We start from the raw sequence: 11,901 nt of genomic DNA, 5'->3' as shown, positions 1-11,901 counted from the left end.
GGCGGGCCGCGGTGGCTCAGCGGGCAAAGTGCTTGCCTGCTATGCCGGAGGACCTCGGTTCGATTCCCGGCCCCAGCCCATGTAACAAAAACGGAGAAACAGAATACAATAAAACAAGAAAATGTTTAAAGATGTTTCCCTTTCTTCCTTCCTTCCTTCCTTCTATCCTTCCTTCCTTCTCTCTGTCTTTAAAACAAAACCAGAGAAGAGTCATGATAGAAGCTTCCCCTGGTCTGTGTCATCTTTTCCATTGGCTGCTTTTGCTCTCCTGTTGAGAAGTGTGTTTCCACCAGCTGTATTCCACACTACAGTATATTTAAAAATATGTATGTTTGCATTCAAGACATAAAAGTTTTCTTTTTCTTTGAAAAAAAAGAAAATTTCATAAAAAGTTATATAAAAACATATATATTTAAAAATATATATGTTTGCATTCAAGACATAAAAGTTTTCTTTTTCTTTGAAAAAAAAGAAAATTTCATAAAAAGTTAAAATCATGCCAAAGATTTTATATAACTCAATAAAGAACCAGTAAGATGTTACAACTGATTCAAAGGAGAATTCATAAGGTGGAGATGTATATAGGTCATGAGATATATTCAAAAACAGATGTAAAACTGGCCTTCCCCATATAATAGGGGAGAGAAATCAATGGTCCTTCCATTAGGACAAAAGCCATTTGTATGCCTATTGACAAAAAATATTTTCATTGTACTGCTATTTGTCATCTATAACTTACAGAGTTAAAAAAAAAAAAGCTCAAAGGCAACGAAAGACACACACCCCATAAAATCAAATAATTTTTTTTATCTTGAAATTCAAATTTCCTTTCTACCACCAATACTAACAACAGATACGACGTTTCTGATGTGGCCCTCAAACTCTAATCAAAGTTATTTCTCTCAAAGAGATTCATAATCTCAGGCTTTCAAAAATGTGCAAACATTTATCTTGTTATTAATTCACCAGCAAAGCTTCAGCTGTACCAAAGTTCAGAAAAAAATTAGAGCAGTGAACTAATCAGCATTGTATATACCAAAAGAAACTGGAAGTTATTTTTCATATTTACCACTTGGGAAAGGGAGTCAATTTTAAAGCTCAAAGCATTGGCAAGAACCTACATTTCACTCCACACTCACATCTTTTTTGAGATTCAAATGGTATTACTCTTGGTAGCATGCAACTTCACCTTTATGAAATATAATAATTGGCACCAGTAAACCAACTGTTTTGTATCTAGGGAAAAACTGAATGCCTTTTGGCTTCTGAGTTTTAGAGAAAAAAAAATCTGGTTCTTTTCTGGCTGAAGAGCTATAATTGTAGCTCTAATTAAAAAAGACTTCTTGAGACAAATTCTTTTAGAAAGTCTTGAATAGATCATGTCTACCCTTAACTTAAAGTTGTACGCCCCTGTGAAGCTTTGTATAGAGCTGCAAGGTGTGCCTGTGCTGTTTTTCTGCAGGACTTAAAAGCTAAAACTCCTTGAACTGTCACTTCCACTCTCTCAATGTGTCTGGGTGAAGTGACTCAGTTTGCAGGAGAAATGATCACTAGAAAGGTTTCATTTGTCTGCCTTTCAAAAAGCTTTGCTGAGATTGTCAGGAATGGGGGTGGTAGAGCAGAATGGATGTGGCCTCTTGAGCCATTTTGTCATCTATTTTTTCTCTTCTTTCCCAGTTTTGTCATGTGCTAATGCTAGATACTAAAAGCATTTTTCATTCCTTACGCCTTAGCAGCTGATCTACTCAACTCACAGACAGTTGTGTTGTAGAGATAGGGAGAAATCAAAAGCCCAGCAAAGGTTAGCCTGGAGTCTTGAGACATAACAGCCTTCCAGCAATGGCTTATTCTAGGCAAGTGACCTTAACTTTGGACAAATTACTTCATTGCTCCATTCTCAATTTCCTCATCTGTAAGACAAGGATGATTAATATCAGTACCTAACTCAATGCGTTATTTAAAGATTAAATGAGCTCGCTTTCGTCAAGTGCTTAGAACAGTGCCTGGTACATTAAGTGTTAAATAAGTATATTTGGAATTAATTAATGTAATTTAAATAATTGCTTGTAATTACTGAAGACTGAAATCTATCGAAATGTCCATCAATAGGAAATTGGCTAAGCCAGGTAGTAAATTCAGAGGGAAATATATAATGCAGATATTACAATGAATGTGGCAAGTTCCCCTGTGCTAAATGGGAAGAATCCAAGAGAAAGTTATATGGACATATAGACACATGTGTATAGAAAAATGAGGTCTGAAAAACATAAATAGGTAACCACTATCGACTGCTGTTTCTGAGACTCACAAAGGGAGATTTGAGAATTTGTGGGCTTCCTTTTTGTATGACATATGCTTTTGTTCTACTAAAAAATTGATCCAGTTTCAGTTACTTTTCAAGAACAATTCGGTTAATTAAGATTTTGTCAGAGGGAAAGGGATAATTGTGACAGATTAAGGGCACGACTTTAATGTGTAACATAAAAGACTAGAGAGAAACATAAATTCTTAACTGTCTTGTTGGTGTGATTATCTTTTATGTTAAACACTGTTTTAGTGTTTTCTTTGTGAAGTGAAAGTTAGCAATGGAAATCCTCAACCCTCGTTCTCTTCTCCAAGGCACGATTCTAGGCTCTGACTTAGCCAATAACTTCTGCCACCATGCTCGAGCCCCATCTTAGTACTTATATGTATGAAGTTGAATATGCCTTAGCCTGCCTACCCCAAGTGAGCTTTTGCTTATATCTGAGGAAGGTGAACCATTGGTAATGGCACAACAATAAACTAGATAGTGAGTTACAGCAAGGAAAACACCGAGAGCCAGTGAGTCCTTATAAACTTAAATAAGGACTTCCTTATAAACTTACATAAGCAACTTTTGATTGCTACAGATATTTTTCCAAAAGTCCATTATGATGCCTATAATCTCCACCATTAAAGAAACATTGTTTAGGATTAAGGTATAGGCAGGGATTTTAGAATGAGGAAACTATATGCATGCAAAACAAGGAGGTGAAAAATTGAAGGTGCAGCAATTTAGGTAGCTACAGGGGGTGCTGACTTCACAGACAGCATCCACCAATGAAAAAGATGCTGTTTACATAGTTGAAGTCAGATTTGGATCCTGGCTGTGACACCATTATATGTTTACCTTGGCAGTTACTTCACATTTCTGAGGGTCATTTTCCTGCACTGCGGTAAAAGGATGAGCAGCTTCTGGCATTTAAAGGCCTCAAGAAAGTATTTGTTGAATAAACAAATGAATTATATGAGGCAACATAAAGCTACTTGAGTGTAGAGGTAGCCAATATATCTTAGTTCTTTTCTGGCTCCTGCAAGGCATTTGGCAAGGTTCTCCATGGTACATGGCTATGAAGATAAAGGGTTATGGGGCTAGAGGCAAGGATTACTATAACCAAAGGGCAGATTAATGGATCAGTGTCGTTAATTGATGTGGTGTGATATAAGACTTATTACAGGATTCTGTCTTTTTCACCTGTGCTTTAGTTTGCTAGCTGCCGGAATGTGATATACCAGAAACAGAATGGCTTTTTAAAAGAGGAATTTATTAAGTTGCAAGTTTACAGTTCTAAGCCTGTGAAAATATCCAAAGTAAAGCAAGGCTATAGAAATGTCCAAATTAAGGCACTATCAAGAGGTCACCTTCACTCAAGAAAAGCCGATGATGTTCAGCATGGTGCATGGCGAACGTGGTGACGTCTGCTAACTTTCTCTCCAGGCTTCTTGTTTCATAAAACTCCCCAGGGGCGTGTTCCTTCTTCATCTCTACAGGTCTCTGGCTGCATGGGCTGTTGTGGCTCTCAAACTTTTTTCCAAAAATGCTTCCTCTTTTAAAGGATTCCAGGAAACTAATAAAATCCATCTGAAATGGGTGGAGTCACACCTTATGCTGGTTTGAAAGGATGTATGCCCCCTAGAAAAGCCATGTTTTAGTAAAATTCCATTTCACAAAGGTAGAATAATCCCTATTTAATACTGTATGTTTGAAACTGTAATCAGATCATCTCCCTGGATGATGTGATTTAGTCAAGAGTGGTTGTTAAGGTGGATTAGGTGATGACATATTTCCACCCATTTGGGTGGGTCTTGATTGGTTTATTGGAGTCCTATAAAAGAGGAAACATTTTGGAGAATGGAGACTCAGAAGAGTAGAGAATGCTACAATACCATGAAGCAGAGAGTCCATGAGCCAGCGACCTTTGGAGATGAAGAAGGAAAATGCCTCCCAGGGAGCTTCATGAAACAGGAAGCCAGGAGAAGAAGCTAGCAGATGATGCCGTGTTTGCCATGTGCCCTTCCAGATGGGAGAGGAACCCTGACCGTGTTCACCATGTATGCTTCCACTTCAGAAAGAAACCCTGAACATCATTGCACTTCTTGAGCCAAGGTATCTTTCCCTGGATACCTTAGAATGGACGTTTCTATAGATTTGCTTTAATTGGGACATTTTCTCGGCCTTAGAATTGTAAACTGGCAAATTATTAAATTCCCCTTTTAAAAAGCCATTCCATTCCTGGTATATTGCATTCCAGCAGCTAGCAAACTAGAACACACCTCCCTCTAATCAAAGGTTAATACCCACAATTGGATGTGTCACATCTCCACAGTGATAATCTAATCATGTTTCCAACCTACAGTACTGAACAGGGGTTCAAAGAAACAGCTGCTTCCACAAGATGGATCAGGATTAAAACATGACATTCCTAGGGTACATAATTTCCTTTCAAACTGGCACAACTTTAATATTTTTTGTAATCTACTTGGGTAAAACCGTAAATGGTGTGGTTCACCATATATTTGTATGACACCAAGCTGAAAGAAGGATATATTGGAGGAAAGACTCAGGATATTTTGATAGATAATTTGAGGAACAGAATCAAGTAAGATGAGATTTAGCAGTATAAATTTACAGTCTTGCATTTAGTTCCAAAAAAGCCTATGGCATATAAACTTGGTGGAGGAGACGTTGTTTAATAGCTACACATGTGGATAGGTCAGAGGTTTTTGTCTTTACTAAACCTACTATGTATCTACTTATGATGTGGCCAACCAAGCAGGGTCATGCAATCTTGACCTGCATTAATGGAAGTATACTATCATTTCAAGTTAGGTCATGGTCCCAATTTACTCTCGATTTCCAGAATGCTGCTTTCCACTCTCAAGGTTCTAGTTCAAAAACAATATGTAAAAATTACTTTGCATTAAGAGATGAGTAATCAGGATGGGGAAGGAACTTTTTGCTATAGGTGTGAAGTTTGAGTGAAGAAACTAGGAAAATTCAGCTTGAAGGAAGTACCTAGATAGAATAAGATGTTGCTAGGTTGTCATATGGGAAAGAAATTAGATTTGATCTATAAGGCACCAACAGGTAAAATTATGATTCATAGGAAGGATTAATAGAGAGAAAGATTTTTGTCTCAGTATAAAGAAGAATTTTTGTGGGTAGGAATGTCCAAAGATGGAATAAATAATAGCAGTTTTCTTCATTGTAAAAGGAATGCAAGTCCTTTAAAAAATATATAAGAAAATGATAAATGTTGAAATTTAAACATTGCTAATATTTTGAAATCTCACCATCTGTTAAAACTCAACCATGCCAGGGCATTGTTGAAAAAAATTTGAGTTTAATAGTTCACTAAACTTGGCAGATGTTCATGCAGAGGTTGGTCTATAACTCAACCGTGAATTATGGACAGGATGGCACTTAGATTAAATAATGTTTATGGCCTCTTGTAAATCTGAGACTCTATTATTTTATAAATTCAAGAAGCATTGATTCTATTGAGATTATAATTCACTCACTGACCTTAGTTCCAAGCCTCTTGTGAACAAGTGAGTGTTAGCTCAATCCTTGACTTACAAAGATTTCATCCACAGCTGGTAACTAGCATGGAAAGCTGATGTGGTTGCCAAGCAACTCAGATTTGGATAAATATGCTTCTCTTTTCTAATGTACTAGATAGATAGATAAAAAACATTCTTCTGAATATAATTCAAACTTATCATGTGAGTATTAGTTACAAAATGAATGAAAGAACCAACTAGACATATAGATAATTCAGGGAAAAAAATGTCTAGGGATGAATAGTCTGAAAACTTAGAAGCACAAATATCTTGACCAATGTGAATGATTTCCTTAATTCTACATCTTAGTTTGTAGGTAAGACAAAGTCTCATCACTTCTACGTTTATCCTTAAATAGGTGGTATGCGGTGTAGCATAGAAAAGGAAAAAGAAAATGACAGTACTGCTGGTAAATGGCAATTGTATTTCTTCTATAATTTGGTGATCTCTACCATGAAATTGATTTGTGAGTTGGGACGTCTTTTTTTAGAAGCTTGGACCAAAGTCAGTAGTTGCTAGCAGGACAATGAGGTCAGTTTTTGGCAGCAATCAGATGGTTGTTTCTGCAACTAGACTGTGAGCTCTTTGAGGGCATTTATTTTTGTGTTTCACAATGCCCAAAGAACATTTAACATTATATGTTATTTTGTTATAGCTACAGATGAAAAATGTCCTTGGTATTAATATATTTGCCCATGTTTCCTGACTTTATAAGCACTCAATATCTAATGTACATATCGATCAAGACATTTAAAATGATGCCAATAAATTTCTAAATAAATTTATTATTATTGGGACACCCTTAAAGCTTAATCCAAGAAAAGCACTTTTCATGAAACAGTGGTAAAATATTGCTATTGAATTATCTAAATTTAGTAAATTATTAAACTTGAATCTTTTCAACAATTTTCTGGCATGCACGAGCTTAAAAGATGGTGAAGTTTCACAATATTAAGTGTTTAAAAAAATGACATGTAATCTTTTTACAATACAGAAAACCATCATTTATTTTCTATGACTACTCCTACAAAAAACAAACAACCCAAAACCAAAAAAAGCTATGATGATATTAATTTTTCCCAGTGGAGAGGAAGACTTTTCCCTAAAACCATGCTAAACTAGCCCTGTGGATGTCCTCTTGGTTGGAGCTAAGTGAGGAAGGAGTGGAAACCACAGCACTGAGACTGAAGGTTCTCAGCTCATTGTCTGCTCTAGAATTGGCTTAAATTGAAGGGCTGACAGCCGCACTTCATCATGCTGAGAAACCTGCAGTAGAGCCATTTCTTGGGGGTTGAATCAAGCATCCCCCCCCCTCAAAAAACATGTTTGACTCTTAATCTGCATACCTGTAGATATATACTCATTCGTACATACTATTATTAGTTAAGGTGTGGCCAAACTGAATGAAGGTAGGCCTTATTCCACTATGTCTGAAGTCCTCATTAGCAAAGGACATTGGACATGACAATAGAAGCCAGAAGTTAGAAGAAGTCAGTGAATCAGGCAGTTCTCTGGTGGAGGGAGCAGTGTAAATCATGGAAACCAGAGGATTACTGGCAAGCCAGCTTGGGATAGTACAGAATCCAGGAGAAAGCATGCCCTATTAAGACCTCAATTTTGGACTTCTAGCCTCCAAAACCATGAGTCGATAAATTCCTGTTATTTAAGTCAACCAGCCTGGGGTATTTGTCATAGCAAACCAAGAGTCCAGTTGCAGTGGTCTGAATCTGCTATGTACCCCAGAAAAGACCGTGTTCTTTTAACTCATTTCTGTAGGTACAGACCTGTTATAGGTGGGATATTTTGATTAGGTTATTTCAATTGAGATTTCAGTCCCTTCCTGGAGTCCTTCATAAGAGGATAAAGGACACACAGAAAAAGCTCAGAGAGTTCAGAGACGCTAAGAGATGAAATTAAGAGGAGTGCCTGGAAAAAGTCTCAGAGAAGCTGGGATTTAAGGACATACCTGGAGAAGCTAAGAGAGATAGAAGCTAAAAGAAAAACATGCAGCCAGAAGTTGGAAGCAATGAAAATGGGAAAGAAGGACCAGCAGACATTGGCATGTGCCTTCCCATGTGACAGGTGTCCTGGATGCCAGCAGCCTGTGTTCAGAGTTCAGGTATCATCCTGTAGATGGATAGAGTTGGACATTTTCATGGCCCAGGAACTGTAAATTGTAAGTTAATAAATTCCCATTGTAAAAGTCACCCAAAAGAAAGAAAGAAAAGCCAACCTATATCTGGTATATTGAATCTGGCAGCTTTAGCAAACCCCTCCCACACACATTTCACTCATGTGATTTGTAAGGAGGTTGCACGGCCAACAGTTTTGGAAGTCATCATATACAAAAGGCGAAAGAGGAAAGGTGGTGAGGGAAGTTTTTTCTTATCCTTGAAGGGCAAATTGTTTGAGGGAGAAAATCTGGGCTGGGCACATGTAAGAAAATAATCAGATTTTTCTCTGAAGGCCACTGATAGTTATGAGCATATGCCCATCAGGTGAATGAGAAATTCTTTTCCCTACAAAATGCACACATTAGAGGTTCTATCCGCAAACGTGTCACAACTCTAGGAGATAGGCATTAGTATCATTCTTATTTTACTGATAAAAAAATTGAGGGGCAAGGAAGGAAATGATTGAGTCAAGATCTTTTGTTTGTCTGCTGGACACAAGGCCATGACACCATGTTGAGAGAAGTCTGAATCAACAAGACCATAGGCTTCATGTAATTTAAATACCCATCCTCCCCATCTTTCTCTCTCTTACATGGGGATTTGGTCATAAAATCTGGAGAAGAGATCTTCTTCTAAATTCCTTGGAGATGGAAACTCTCCAGGGCAGAGAGGGCATCTACTGAAATCAGGGCATCCCACTCTTTCTCATTCTTCTTGTGGGTTCCTGAAGACAGCCTGCTTTCTAAGGGGGAGAGCACACCTCAGTCTCTTTGTATCTCAGCACTCAGCACAGTGCCTGACATCAGCATGGAAGTGTGGAATTCAGCTGAGAGGGAGAGGACCATTCCACTGTGGTATTACCTCGCCTAAAAGGTATGCAGGAATATCAAATTCATGAAGACCTGGGATTCAATTTTGCTTCTGCCCTCAGTTTAGCGTCTTGGGAAAGGGACTTACCTGATCTATGCTGAGATTCTATGAGTAACAGAAGTAGGTTGAATTGTGTTTTCTTTAAGGTGCCTTCTGCTCCTAACATTCCATGAATCTATATCACAAAAAGGCCGACATTTCCATAGAAAGTAGTGACATTCTTCATGAATACTTAATTCAAAGCTTCTGCATCACCTGCCAGCTCTCATGTAGCTCAAATTTGGATGCCTGATTTACCACTTTAGAGGAAACTGGTGTGATCCCAACAAGGAATTAAGGAAAGCATACAGAAAACAAGCCCAGGTGTCACTGGCAAATAATCATGGCGACTCTTCATCAACTTTTAGGTGAAAGTAGCTATTTACTAAAATTGGATGGAAGCTAGCCCGAAGACCTATAATCAAGTATGTTGTAGCATTCTGTAATATGTAATAAATCACCTTCTCTTGGTGGGGGGGGGAATATTTTATTATGCTTATTATATTTAAAGTAAGAGTCTACCTACTTATATAAGTGTGAAAACGTTAGCTTTCAGAATCTAAAGAATATATAGACTCCTCTTAGGGAGACATTGGACCAAGAGTAAATGAAAAACACAATACCAATATATTTGTATGTGCAAATGGGAGAATTTTAAATCCAATTAATTCTTAATTTAAGACGTTGTCTTAGTAACTACTATTTTGAGGTGTTCCATGCTTGCAACCTAATTCATATTTTTACCAAGGCAGGAGGAAAACAGAAAAGAAACTAAACCTTAAAATACCTTTGCCAATTAAATCCTGAACTATTTTTGACTCTGAGAATAGTCAGTCTTTTTATTTAAGTCTTAGAGGATGATAAAGAATAACAATCGTTTATTCATGCTTTCACTTACAATTTCATTATTTCATAATCTTTGATGTATTTGGGGGTTTCATCTAAACTCTACCTCCAAATCCAAGTTGTTAAAAATAGATATAAATATGGGGATATGTCGGCGTTCTCTGTATGGGTTCTGTATTATTTTTGCAACTGTCCTGTAAGTTTGAAATTATTCAAAAATAAAAAGCTAAAAAAATAGATCTACATATCAGTTTAATATTGAGCTTTTACCTTGAAGGCTAATGCTAAAATAATGAAGTTCATGTCTGAGTCACCAAATTTCCATACTTCCAGGGCAATCTCAAGGATGTGAAAAGCAAGTGATGGGCTGGAGCTATGAACCACACACTAAAACCAGCTAATACTTTGTTGCTAACTCTTTGTGATAGGAAGTTCATTGTTAAAGAGCAGCGAGGTCAAGATGACTGGATGCATTCATAGGCAACCTCTAAGGTTTATATATAATTCCAGTAACTATCCTTTTTAAGCCTCACCTATGTGCTAGGTTCTTATGGAAGATACTGTTCATTGGTTACTAAAAAGCTATTTCCAGCCTTCTTTCTCTTTCTATCCCAATTAAAGAGGCTTAAAAGACAAATATTTGCTTTTTGTAGCTTCTATCTAGCCAGGAATGATGATATGACAACACTGAGGCCATAATACAGAAGCAGAATTCTACTAGGGTATTTCTAGATGAGCTTGCTGTTCCCTCTTCCCCCTTCTCTTGCCTTGAATTCAGACATGATGTCTGGAGCTCTAACTGTTATTTGGCCATCACAATGCCAAAAATAGAGGAAAGTCCAAGAAAATTTCAGAGACAAAGGCCACAGAACCGATGCCATGAGCCACCCCCTCCACATTTTTAATATGAGATAAATAAACCCTTATTTATTTATGATTTTATAGTTTGGGTTTTATGTTGCTTGCAACCAAAAATATCCCATGGTGTCAAGAACCATGGGGAAATAATATGGGGAAAAAGTAACTCAAGCTCATCAACCAGAGATTTAAAATGATGCTCCTTAGGAGAAAGATACCATGTGAGTACAAGATACATTAATCCATTCAGTTAATATTTGTTACATATCTTTTATGTGTCAAGCACTGGGCTGGTTATGGTTTTTTGAGGAGTTTGTATTGCAGCCGGGAGAAGCACAGAAAGAGTTACAACACAGTACAACTAGAGCAATGATACAGGAATATATGCGAGAAGAGAAAAGACCCAGGCAATTGAGCCTGGTGAGATGAGAAGGCTTCATGGTGGAAGTGATAGTCAAACCAAGTTTTGAAGGATGATTAGAGAGGTCAACGACTATCAAGAGGAGGTGGCATGAGAATGATTCTGGCTGAGGAAAGAAACTGTTCAAAGTTTTTCAGACATAGAAAAGCCTGTTTGGGAGAACTTCAGATTTGGTCTGTATCTATGAAGTGCTGGGTCATGGATGGAGTGTTGGGGGTTGTGACTGGAAAAGAAAAATGGTACCTGATTGTAAAGGTAGAATGCAGAGGGGAATAGACTTACTTTGGTAGACAATATGGAGACAGAGGTATGATCAGATTGGAAATTTTAGAAAGTGTGTAATGTAAATTTTGTAATAAAATCAATGACATATGCAGTGGCCTCTCCACTATTCAGAATCCATAAAACTATCAATATTTATATAGTGTTTGAATAGGAGTAGCATATGGGGAGCAGAAAGATCCAAGAGGAGAATGTTGCAAGTTTCCATGCACAAGATGATAAGCATCTAAACTGAAGCATGGTAATAGGGATAGAAAAGAATAGACAATCACAAGTGATGTCAAGGAGGTAGGAAAAGAGAATTTGATGACATTAAAGGTTGGGGTTAGGGTAGAAGGCGAGCAAGAGTGTAACACCTGGGGAGCCAGACAATGCAGTTAGCTTTGGACATGTTAAATTTAGAAAGTCATGTGATATCTGATGGTAAGTGTCCAATAGAACATGGAAAACATGGGTCTGGAGCTTACAGTATAGACAGTCACCAGCACCTGACACAGTGGTTCCTAACCCTTTGAAGATCAGCATTCCTTTTATATAACAAATATT

The sequence above is a fragment of the Tamandua tetradactyla genome, chromosome 25, assembly GCF_023851605.1.
Source record: "Tamandua tetradactyla isolate mTamTet1 chromosome 25, mTamTet1.pri, whole genome shotgun sequence".
NCBI classification, from domain to species: domain Eukaryota; kingdom Metazoa; phylum Chordata; class Mammalia; order Pilosa; family Myrmecophagidae; genus Tamandua; species Tamandua tetradactyla.
This window is presented reverse-complemented; position numbering follows the sequence as displayed.